Genomic DNA, 13,277 nt, shown 5'->3' with positions numbered 1-13,277 from the left:
CAAAAATAAATAAACGTTGAAAAAAAGAAATTTTTAAAAAAAAGAATTAGTGATTGCCAGTAGAAACAGCAAATTAGCATTTATTGAGCATGTTTCTTGTGCTTTTTATCTATGTTCTGTACCTTAACTTGTGCTTTTTATCTGTTATCAGTTTTATACTAACCCTGTAAGGTAGGCATTGATTCTGTTTATAAATTGGGTAACTATCATACCATGCATTCTTTTCTCCCTACTATTTGATTATTTACTGTTTAATCCTAACACAAGTAATTTTTTCATTATACTCCCATCTTCTAGAATTCTTTTCTACTTTCCCTCTATCATATTTTGCTTAGTTACCTCAAAAACATACTCTTGCTTTTTCCTCTGATTTTGTCTTTTCACATTCTTTTCGATATATGAGACAAATTATAGCTGTTACGTTGAATATATTACTATTAACTTTCAGTACTTGGGCTGCGTAAAATTTCTTTTCTGCTATATTCCATGCAATGAATTTAGATTTCTCACTAACATAGTTATTTTTATGTGTTGAAGTAAAATTATGTATTAAATAAAATTATGTAAATTATAAGTTAATTATAAGTATTAAATTATATTAATTAAGTTAAATTATAAGTAATATTGCTTATTTTATAACCAATAAATATTGACTGTACATTAGGTAAGGTGAGGAAATAAGGACTTTAGTATTTTACTCTTCTCACCCATTTCCAGTATTTGAAGTATATAAGTTGGGAATACAGATCTAGGTAATTTCTTTTCTTTTTTAATCTTGGAATACTTTTTCACATTTATTATATTACAATTATATTTAGAATAATTTTTTCATTTTGACTATACTGTATTTGATTCAGTCCTTATGCTCATTTTATATAACCACTATTTTTTTATTCTTGCTTTCTTTATTATGATTTTCCTTTGTGTTTGACTTCAGTGCTGTTGGGATAGTTTTAACAAGAGAGCCATATGATTGGTATGTCTTTGAGCTATTAGAATATTTTAAATTCTTAACAATAATATTAACAATAGAAACACTGAGCAAAGGATATGCACAGAAAGGTCACAGAAAATTAAATACAAATCTGTCTTAAACTTATAAGCATCTTCAATCTTACTTATAAGTAACAAATTTAAAGCATTAGCACTTTTGTCTACCAGAATGACAAAACCTGTAAAATTGAGAACACTAAAATTGTGAACTTATAGGAAAATAGACACATGTTCCTACTGGTAGTATAAATTTACATAACTAGAATAAAAGACAGTATCTAACCACATTACAAATTCATATGCCCTTTGACTCAGCAACAGCATTCTAGGAATTTATACTTTATAAATGATGTATATACACTTACTCATTGCAACAACATTTATTGATAGTGAAAGATCAGAAACAACATAAATGCCCATCAACAGAATACCAGTTAATAAATGCTGGTTCATCCATCCATATGATAGATTATTATGCATCAGCAAAAAGTAACATTTGTCTGTAGTCCAGAAGAAAAGGGAAGAGGAAAAAATATCCTATTTTTATTGGTTTGTACAGGCATACCTCATTTTACTTTGCTCTGCTGCACTTTGCATATACCGTGTATTTTACAAATTGAAGATTTTTGGCAACCCTTTGTTGAGCAAGTATGTAGGTGCCGTTTTTCCAACAGCATGTGGTCATTTTGTGTCTCTGTCCCATCTTGGTAATTCTCAAAATATTTCAAACATATTCATTATCGTATGTGTCATGGTGATCTGTAAACAGTGATCTTTGATGTTACTATTATAATTGTTTTGAGGTTTCAGGAACCAGGTGCATATAAGATGGCAAACTTAATGGATTGATGTGTTTGTTCTGACTGCTCCACCCAGCGGCCACTCCCCCATCTCTGTCCCTCTCTTTGGGCCTTCCTATTCCCTAAGATACAACAATATTGGCATTAGGCAATTAATAACACTACAGTGGCCTCTAGGTGTTTAAGTGAAGGGGAGAGTCACACATTTTAAATCAAAACACTTTAAATCAAAAGGTAGAAATGATTGAATTTAGTGAAGAAGGCATGTCAGAACCAAGATAAGCTGAAAGCTAGGCTAGGCCTCTTACACTAGTCAAGCAGTGAATACAAAGGAAAAGTTCTTGAAGGAAATTAAAAGTGCAACTCCAGTAAACACACCAGTAGCGAGAAAGTGAAATAGCCCTATTGCTGATACGGAGAAAGTTTTAGTGGCCTACACATTCCCTTAAGCCAAAGCCTAATCCAGAACAAGGCCCTAATTCTGTTCAGTTGTTCAAAGGCTGAGAGAGGTGAGGAAGCTGCAGAAGAAAAGTTTGAAGCTAGCAGAAGTTGGTTCATGAGGTTTAAGGAAAGCAACACCTCCAAAACATAAAAGTGCAAGCGCTGATGTAGGAAAAGGGAGAATGATGAAACACAGACACATATTCTTGTTACAGTTCCTACCCAGAGGTGATACAGACTGCATCTCCTCACAGTTGCCTGGCCAGAGTGTCACATGCTCATACCTAATTTCAAGAGAGCGAAGAAGTGGATTTCTCCTAGATGCCTAGAAGGGATTGCTAGAAGTATTTGGTGAATGTCTGTGATGTTCACCACAGCTAACTTGTTTTGTGTGTGATTTTTCCCTGACTTGATAGTTGTAGAATTTCTTTATCTTAGCAGTGTAAAAATTTCAGACTATAAGCATAGGTCATAAAAACTGATACTGTATAAACTCCCTTAATATGAATTTAGATCTTTTTTCAGTAAAGTTAATTTTTTTTTTCAGTTTTCATTGTTCTGTTATCTTTGGAAAACACATCATCATACAAATGTTTAAAGATTATTTTTAGATAATGCTTTAATTCTTCAAGAGCTCCATTAGTGATACTCTGAGAAAATGAGATGTAGGAAATCAGTACATTAGACCTATTATTCCATCATAAACTATGCATCTTGAAACAAAGTGGCATTACAACAGAGAAGTTGTATCTCAGTGGTGTGTATATTAAAGGGTCTAGCCTAAAAATATAACTTGGGTCGCAAGCAAGCAACTGAATTTATTCTGAACTTCATCTTGGAAGTTTGTCCCTAAAAGCATGGAGAAGGTTCAAAAAAAAAAAATGAAGTAGAGTTAGTAAACACTTGTAAAGATGTTTAAATACAAATTGAAACTTTACTCATTTAATTAGTAAATTGGCTAAAATAGACCTATTTTTTACCAAAAAAAAATTTAAACATGTAAGAGAGTTCCCTGGTTATTTTTTTCAATATTTATTTATTTATTTTTATTTATTACTTTGTTTTATTTTAATTTACATCCAAGTCAGTTAGCATATACTGCGACAATGATTTCAGGAGTAGATTCCTTAATGCCCCTTACCCATTTAGCCCATCCCCCCTCCCACAACCCTACCAGTAACCCTCTGTTTGTTCTCCATATGTAAGAGTCTCTTCTGTTTTGTCCCCCTCCCTTTTTTTATATTATTTTTGCTTCCCTTCCCTTGTGTTCATCTGTTCTGTGTCTTAAAGTCCTCATATGAGTGAAGTCTACGATACTTGTCTTTCTCTAATTTCGCTTAGCATAATATCCTCCAGTTCCATCCATGTAGTTGTAAATGGCAAGATTTCATTCTTTTTGATTGTCGAGTAATACTCCATTGTATATATATGCCACATCTTCTTTATCCATTCATCCATCGATGGACATTTGGAGTCTTTCCATACTTTGGCTATTGTTGATAGTGCACTATAAACATGGGGGTGCATGTGTCCCTTCGAAACAGCATACCTGTACCCCTTGAATAATTACCTAGTAGTGCAATTGCTAGGTTGTAGGGTAGTTCTATTTTTTATTTTTGAGGAACCTCCATACTGTTTTCCAGAGTGACTGCACCAGTTTGCATTCCCACCAGCAGCACAAAAGAGATCCTCTTTCTCCGCATCCTCGCCAACATCTGTTGTTGCCTGAGTTGTTAATGTTAGCCATTCTGACAAGTGTAAGGTGGTATCTCATTGTGGTTTCGATTTGTATTTCCCTGATGATGAGTGACGTTGAGCACTTTTTGTGTGTCGGTTGGTCATCTAGATGTCTTCTTTGGAGAAGTGTCTATTCATGTCTTTTGCCCATTTCTTCACTGGATTATTTGTTTTTTGGGTGTTGAGTTGATAAGTTCTTTATAGATTTTGGATACTAACCCTGTATCTGATATGTCACTTGCAAATATCTTCTCCCATTCCATTGGTTGGCTTTTATTTTTGCTGCTTGTTTCCTTCACTGTGCAGAAGCTTTTTATTTTGATGAGGTCCCAATAGTTCATTTTTGCTTTTTGTTTCCCTTGCCTCTGGAGACGTGTTGAGTGAGAAGTTGCTGTGGCCAAGGTCAAAGAGGTTTTTTGCCTGCTTTCTCCTCAAGGATTCTGATGGCTTCATGTCATATGGTTAGGTCTTTCATCCATTTTGAGTTTATTTTTGTGTATGGTGTAAGAAAGTGGTCCAGGTTCATTCTTCTGCATGTCACTGTCCAGTTTCCTCAGCACCACTTGCTGAAGAGACTGTCTTTATTCCATTGGATTTTCTTTCCTGCTTTGTCAAAGATTAGTTGGCCATACGTTTGTGGGTCCATTTCGGGGTTCTCTATTCTGTTCCATTGATCTGAGTGTCTGTTTTTGTGCCAGAGAGTTCCCCTGTTATAACCATCCCTCCCCCCCCACATACACACATACAACTTCCCCTGTTATTAACATCTTCCCTTAGCATGGTACATTTGTAGAAATTCATGAACCAGTATTAATATGTTGTCATTAACTAGCGTCTCATAGTTTTCATGAAGGTTCACTCTTTCTGATGTACAATTCTGAGGATTTTAACATATGCATAGTCATGTGTCCAACATTACAGTGTCATACAAAATAATTTTGCCACCCTAAAGATCCCCTGTACTTTACCTATTAGTCTTCCCACCCCCAATCCTTGGCAAGCACTAATTTTCTTATTATCACCATGGTTTTGCCTTTTTCAGAATGTCACAGTTGGAATCATAAAATTAAGAAGATTGGCTTCTTCCACTTACCAGTATGAATTTAAGGTTCCTTCATGTCATTTTATGTCTTGATAAGTCATTTCTTTTAATTGTTTAATAATATTCCTTTGTATGGATGTACCACTGTTTATCCATTCACCTATTAAAGGAACTTGATTAGTTTCAATTTTGAGTAGTTCTGAATAAAGCTTTTATAAACACTTGTATGCAGGTTTTTATGTGGACATAATCTTCAACTTAATTGGATAAATACTTGGGAGCAACATTGTTGGATCGTATGGGAAGACTGTTTAGCTTTGTAAGACTGAACTAAGCTGTCTTCCAAAGTGTCAGTACCATTTTGCTTTTTTCACCAGCAATTAGTAAGAGTTTCTCTTGTTATGCATCCTCATTAGCATTTGGTATTATCGTTGTTTTTAATGTTAGCCATTCTAGTAGGTATGTAGTAGTATCCCAATGCTATTTTTATTTGCAATCTTCTAATTATGTATGATATTAAGTATCTTTTCATATGCTTATTTTCATCTGTATATCTTTGGTAAGGTATTTTCTGACCATTTTTGAATTGGGTTTATTCATTTCTTATTGATATGTTTTGAGAAGTCTTTGTATATTTTGGATATACCAGCTATGTGTTTTGCAGATACTTTCTCCAAATCTGTGGTTTCTCTTTTAATTCTATTATGAGTTTCCTTGGCAAGCAGTTTTTCCATATCAACTTACCAGTTATTTCTTTCATGGGTTGTGATTTTGGTGTTTTATCTAAAACTTCATCACCAAATCCAAGGCCTTCTAGGTTTTTCTCCTATGTGTCCTTCTGGAACTTTTATAGTCGTTGTGTTTTACAGTTGGGTTGGTGATTTATTTTGAGTTAATTTCTTTGAACGGTGTAAGGTCTGTGTCTAAATTCTTTTTCTTTCTTTTTTTTTCTTTTCCTTGTATATGAATGTTTAAATTGTTTCAGGGTTTGTTGACAAGGTCGTCTTTTCTTCAGTGAATTACCTTTGCTTCTTTTTCAAAGGTCAGTTGATTGTATTTGTGTCAGTCTGTTTCTGCCTGTCTTGATTACTATAGCTTTATAGTAAGGCTTAAAGTTAGGCATTGACAGTCTTCCAACTTTGTGTGCTGCTTCAGTATTATTTTGGCTATTGTGGGTACTTTGCCTTTTTATTAACTTTAGAATTTATGTATTTATTTCCAAGTACTGGAATTTTTGTATTCAGTTGTGGGATTTTGTGTTCAATCTATAGATCACAATGGAAAAATTGGTTTCTTAAGTATATTGAATCTTCACATTGATAAACATGGAATATCTTTTCATTTATTTAGGTCTTTCATCAGACTTTTGTGGTTTTTCTCATATAGATCTTACACATATGTCATTAGATTTATACTAAGTAAATAGTTTTGGTGCTAATGTGAGTAGTATGACATTTTTAATTCAGATTCCACCTGCTCATTGCTGATATATACAAAAGCAAATGACTTTGTGTTTTATCTTGTATCGTGCAATCTTGTTGTAATTGATCATTTGTTCCAAAAATTTGTCAATATTTGGGAATTTTCTACAATCATGTCATCTGCAAATGACAGAAAGTTTTTATTTCTTTCCTATCCTTTTGTACCTTTTATTTCATTCTCTTGTCTTCCTGCATTTGTCATTCACAGGCTATGTTTAAGCACTGATCATAAAATTAATATTATTCAAAGCCTCTTAATATGAATTTAGGTCTGTTTTCACTGAAGAATAAGTTTATTTTGGGATATTTCTTCTCATTTATTTCTTCTTGTCCTTTCTTAGCATTAGCATATCCAATTCTTAAGCCTTTGTTCTTATTTCTCTATGTCATTTCTCCATGTTCTTTCTTTTTTTTTTCCCCCTCAGCATTCTGCCATATCACCAGTGTGATTTTCTTCACCAGCAGTTCCACACTTTGCTTCTTCTAATGTGATACTGCATTTTAGCTTCTAACAGTCCTTCCTACTTGTCTGCCTCCTTGTCATGTACCTTCTTAGTCTGTTGTTTTGTGTTTATCTAAGTCTGGCTTAAACAGCTCAAAATATTTATTTTCTAAAATACACATTTTCAGTATTAATTAGTCTTTTTCATCAGCTTATGTCCTTTATGTAACATAATTTTTATATAAACTCCCATGCTAGTTTTTTCTATTTATTCAAGGTTAAAGAAGAAGACAGCCATTAAGACATAGTATTTATCACTTAATAAAACAGATTGTTCGTGGTATGCTGACAGTTTGTCCCATTGTTGTTGCTTCTCAAACCAGAGAGGCCTGTTCTGGTGCTTTAAAGTCATTTATGAAGTCTGACTTTGCTGGATTAGGGAAGAATCCCATACTTGGTATTCCATTTTGTTATGATTTGACTTATTCCTATTGCACTCCAATATTGAGAGGACAGAGAGCCAAGGAGGATTGTTTAACTTTTGTGATTTGTTGTGTGTGGAGTATCCTGAGACATAAAGTAGATGATTTTAGACAAGAACTCTTATTAGTATAACTTTTTAAATGTAAATTTTAATTTAATAAAAATACAGTATATTTTTAATACTCTCTTTGGCCAAACTACTTGAAGTACAAAAATTTTCAATCTGCAGTTAACTGATAAAGATAACAGAAAGTTAGTGTGATTTACTGTATCTCAAACATTTTATTGAAAAAATACATGTGGTTCCAAATGACAGATTGTATCCTGGAAAATACTTTTCTATACAGAAATTACTGTAGACAAAGAAACAAGCATGTGGTAACAGTAATAGTAGGTAAGCATAAAAATCCCTGATTGCTGGCAGTTCTAAATGAACTATGCCAGTATGTTTGGAAAATTAATTGTTAGCTACAAAGATTGTGGAAATAGGGTAGCCATGTTTGTTATGGTGGTTGGTGTAATATAATATCAACTAAGTATTTTTAGTATATAATGTAGCTTAAAATATTTGGAAAGATGAAATTGTATACAGTAAAAAATTTACCAGTTACACAATTTGTTAAAAAATTACACAATAGGGGGGCACCTGGGTGGCTCAGTCGGTTAGGCACCCGATTTCGGCTCAGGTCATGATCTCTCGGTCCATGAGTTCGAGCCCCACATCGAGCTCTGTGCTGACAGCTCAGAGCCTGGAGCCTGCTTCAGATTCTGTGTCTCCCTCTCTCTCTGACCCTCCTCCGTTCATGCTCTGTCTCTCTCTGTCTCAAAAATAAACGTTAAAAAAATTAAAAAAAAAATTATACAATAGGTAACACACCAGTCAGTTTTAGCAATATGTGGATTTGAACTAAAATTATTTGAAGACACATATGCTAATACATTTAAATTATCATTTCAGATCACACAAACACATCATGTAAAAATTGTGAGCTGATCTAGACAAATGATAATAAGTTGTTTAAATTTAATGGAAAGAATGTTATAAACTTGTTTTAACTCTTTTAAGTTTTTATTTTAACCACCTGGTGCTCATCACAAATGCACTCCTTTATCCCAACAACTATTCTACCTATCCCCCCAACCACCTCCTCTCTGGTAACCATCAGTTGGTTCTCTAAACTTGAGTCTTTTTCAAGGTATGCCTCTCTCTCCCTTTGCTTGTTTTGTTAACTCAATTCCACATGAGTGAAATCATGTGGTATCTGTCTTTTTCTCTGACTTATTTCACTTAGCATTATACTCTCCCTCCATGCATGTCATTGCAAAGGGCAAGATTTGATTCTTTTTTAATGGCTGAATAATATTCCATTGTGTGTGTATACCACGTCTTCTTTATCCATTCATCTATCGATGGACACTTTACTTCCATAATTTGGCTGTTGTAAATAATGCTATATAAACATGGGGTGTGTGTATCTCTTTGAATTAGTGTTTTTGTATTCTTTAGGGAAATACCCAGTAGTATATTTGTTGGATTGTAGGTTAGTTCTCTTTTAACTTTTTGAGGAACCTCATGTTATCTTTCACAGTAGCTGTACCAATTTGCATTCCCACCAACAGTGCATGAGGGTTCCTTTTGCTCCACATCCTTGCCAGCACCTGTTCTTTTGTTTTTTATTCTAACCATTCTGGCAGGTGTGAAATGATATCTCCTTGTGGTTTTGATTTGCATTTCCTTGATGCTGAGTGATGTTGAGCATCTTTCATTGGGTTTGTTGGCCATCTGTATGTTTTCCTTGGGAGAATATCTGTCTTCTGTCCATTTGTAAATTGCATTATTTGTTTTTGGGGTGTTGGGTTGTATCAGCTCTTTATATATTTTGGATACTAACGCTTTATCAGATATGTCATTTGCAGATATCTTCTCTCATTCAGTAGGTTGCCTTGTAGTTTTGTTGGTTTTCTTCACCATCCAGAAGCTTTACATTTTGATATAGTCCCAATAGTTTATTTTTGCTTTTTTTTTTTTTCCTTGTCTCAGGGGGAGCTATTTAGAAAGAAGTTCCTAAAGGCCAGTGTCAGAGAAATTACTATCTGTGCTTTCTTGTAGAATTTTTACGGTTTCAGATCTCACATTTAGGTCTTTAGTAGATTTTGAGTCTATTTTTGCATATGGTATAAGAGAGTGTTCTTCTGCATGTTTCTGTCCAGTTTTCCCAGCACCATTTTTTGTTTGTTTCTTAATTTTTTTTAATGTTTTTATTTATTTTTGACACAGAGAGAGACAGATCATGAGCAGGGGAGGGGCAGAGAGAGAGGGAGACACAGAATCCGAAGCAGGCTCCAGGCTCTGAGCTGTCAGCACAGAGCCCAACACAGGGCTCGAACTCACAGACTGTGAGATCATGACCTGAGCCGAAGTTGGATGCTCAACCAACTGAGCCACCCAGGTGCCCCCATTTTTTGAAGACATTATCTTTTTCCCTTTGGATATTCTTTCCCCCTTTGTCGAAGATTAATGGACCATATAATTGTGGATTTATTTCTGGGTTTTCTATTCCATTGGTCTGCATGTCTGTTTTTGTGCCAGTACCATACTGTCTTGATTACTGCAGCCTTGTAATGTAACTTGAAGTCTGGAATTGTGATGCCTCCAGCTTTGCTTTTAAGATTGCTTTGGCTATTTGGGGTCTTCTGTGGTTGCATAGACATTTTAGGATTATTTGTTCTAGCTCTGTGAAAAATGCTTAGTATTTTGACAGGAACTACATTAAATGCATATTGCTTTGGGTAGTTTAGACATTTTAACAATATTCTTACAATCCATGAGCATAGAATGTCTTCCTATCTCTTTGTGTCCTCTTCATTTTCTTTCATCAGTGCTTTATAGTTTTCAGGGAACAGATTTGTCACCTCTTTGGTTATGTTTATCCTAGATATCTTACTCTTTTTGGTGCAATTGTAAATGGTATTGTTTTCTTAATTTCTCTTTCTACTGCTTCATTATTGATGTATAGAAATGCAATGGAGATCTGTACATTGATTTTATATCTTGCCACTTTACTGACTTCATTTATTTTAGCAGCTTTTTGTTGGAGTCTTTTGGGTTTTCTATATAGAGTATCATGTCATCTGCAGATAAGTGAAAAGTTTTACTGCTTCCTTACTGTTTTGAATGCCTTTTATTTCTTTATATTTTCTGATTGCTGTGGCTAGGTCTTCCAGTAGTATGTTGAATACAAGTGTTGAATACAAAGACATCTTTGTGTTGTTCCTGACCTTAAGGGAAAGGCTCTCAGTTTCTCCTCTATTTTATGTTTAGGTATGTTTCCTCTAAACCTACTTCATTGAGGGTTTTTATCATGAATAGATGTTGTACTTTGCCAAATGCTTTCTCTGCATCTACTAAAATAATCATATGGTTCTTATTCTTTATCTTATTGATGTGCTGTATCATGTTGATTGATTTGCAAATAGTGAACTGCCCTTGCAACCCAGCATTAAATCCCACTTGATTGTGGTGAATAATTTTTTTTAATGTATTGTTGGATTCTGTTTGCTGGTATTATGTTGAGAATTTTTGCATCTGTATTCATCAGAGATCTTGGCCTGTAGTTGTTTTTGTGATATCTTTATCTAGTTTCAGTGTCAGGATAATGCTGCCCTCATAGAATGAATTTGAAGTTTTCCTTCCTTTTTTATTTTTTGGAATGTTTGAGAAGCATACGTATTAACTGTTCTTCAAATGATTGTAGAATTTGAGAAGCCAAGTGGCTCTGGACTTTTGTTTCCTGGGAGTTTTTTTGATTACTGATGTAATTTTCTCACTGGTTATTAGTCTGTTCAAATTTTCTGTTCTTCCTGTGTCAGTTTTGGTAGGTTATATGTTTCTAGGAATTTACCTATTTCTTCTAGGCTGTCCAATGTTGGCATGTAGTTTTTCATATTGTTCTATGAATGTTTGTATTTCTGTGGTGTTATTTCTCTTCTCTTGTTTTTGATTTTATTTATTTGGTTTTTTTCTTTTTTTTTTTCCCCCTGGTAAGTGTGGCTAGAGGCTTACCAGTTTTATCATTTTTTTTCCCCCAAAGAACAAGCTCTTGGTTTCATTGATCTGTTCTATTGTTTTTTTTTGGTTTCTATATCATTTATTTCTGCTCTAATCTTTATTATTTCCTTCCTTTGCTGGTTTTAGGGTTTTTTGTTCTTTTTAGCTCCTTTAGGTGTAAGGTTATTTACTTGAGATTTGTCTTGCTTCTTCAGGTAGGCCTGTAGGCTCATATTGCTATAAACTTCCCTCTTAAAACTGTCCCACAGGTGTGAACCATTATATTTTCATATTTATTTGTTTCCATGTGCTTTTTAATTTCCTTCTTTGATTTCCTGGTTGACCCATTCATTGTTCAGTAGCATGTTAGTTAACCTCCATGTATTTGTGGTTTTCCGAGATTTTTTTCCTTGTGGTTGACGTATAGTTTCATAATGTTGTTTTCATAAAAGATACACGGTATGACTTTCATTTGTTGAGGCTTGTTTTGTGGCCTAATATCTAGAGATCTGTTTTGGAGAAAGTTCCATGTGCGCTTGAGAAGGATGTGTATTCTGCTATTTTTGGATGGAATGTTGTCAATATATCTGCTAAATCTTTCTGGTCCAATGTGTCATTCCAAGCCATTGTCCTTGTTGATTTTCCGTTTAGATGATCTGTACATTGATGTCAGTGGGGTGTTAAAGTCCCCTACTGTTGTATTATTATTGATTCATTCCTTTATGTTTGTTATTAAATGTTTTATGTATTGGAGTGCTCCCATATTGGATGTGTAAATATTTACAATTATTATAGTCTATTGGATTGTTCCCTTAATTATTACATAGTGTCTTTCTTGGTCTCTTGTTAACAGTCTTTGATTTAAAGCCAATATAAGTATTGCTACTCTGGCTTTCTTTTGACATCCATTTACATGATAAATGTTTCTCCATCCCCTCACTTTCAATCTGCAGGTGTGTTTAGGTCTAAAATGTGTCTCTTGTGCACAGCATATAGATGGGTCTTGGGGTTTTTTGTCCATTCTGTTCCCCTCTGTCTGTTTATTGGAGTCTTTAGTCCATTTACATTCAAAGTTATTATTGATATGCATTTATTGCCGTTTTATTGTTCTGTGGTTGTTTCCGAAGATTTTCTGATTTTTTCTTTTCTCTTTCATGGTTTGCTGATTTTCTTTAATGATATGTTTGGATTTCTTCTCTTTATTCTTTGCATATTTATTAGTGGTTTTTGATTTGTGGTTACCATTAGGTTTGTATATAACATCTTCTGCGTAGAGCAGCCTGTATACAAGTTGATGGTTGTTTAAGTTTGAACCCATTCTTTACTCTTCGTCTCCCCATGTTTTAGGTATATGGTGTCATATTTTATATCCTTTCATTTTGTGAATTCCTTTACTGATATTTTTTTACAGGAATATTCATTTTTACTATTTTTGTGTTTCCTGCCTTCATGCTGTCATTTTGGTCTTCCTTTATTTACACTCAAAGAGACCCCTTTAATATTTTCTGCAGGGCTGGTTTAGTGGTCATGAACTCCTTTAATTTTTGTTTGTCTGACAAACTCACTCTTTCCTTCTATTCTGATAGCCTTGCAGGAAAGAGTATTCTTGGCTGCAGATATTTCCCATTCAGCAGTTTGCATATAACATGGCGCTCCTTTCTGGATTGGAAAGTTTCTGCTGAAAAATTCTCTGATAGCCTTATGGTATTTCCTTTGTATATAACTGTCTATTTTTATCTTGTCACTTTTAATATTTTTTCCTTTACCACTGTATTTTCCCATTTTAATTACATATGTCTTGGTGTGGATC

General features: G+C 34.1%; 1 protein-coding gene across 12 annotated transcripts in view; it reads left to right on the top strand.

Moving 5' to 3' along the window:
• ORC4 (origin recognition complex subunit 4) overlaps nucleotides 1-13,277 on the top strand; it is an 82,502-nt gene that overhangs the window by 43,379 nt on the left and 25,846 nt on the right. The window lies entirely within an intron of this gene.

This window comes from Leopardus geoffroyi, chromosome C1 (assembly GCF_018350155.1).
Source record: "Leopardus geoffroyi isolate Oge1 chromosome C1, O.geoffroyi_Oge1_pat1.0, whole genome shotgun sequence".
NCBI lineage: Eukaryota > Metazoa > Chordata > Mammalia > Carnivora > Felidae > Leopardus > Leopardus geoffroyi.
The sequence above is the reverse complement of the archived record's forward strand: the minus strand, read 5'-3'. Positions and strand labels throughout refer to the sequence as shown.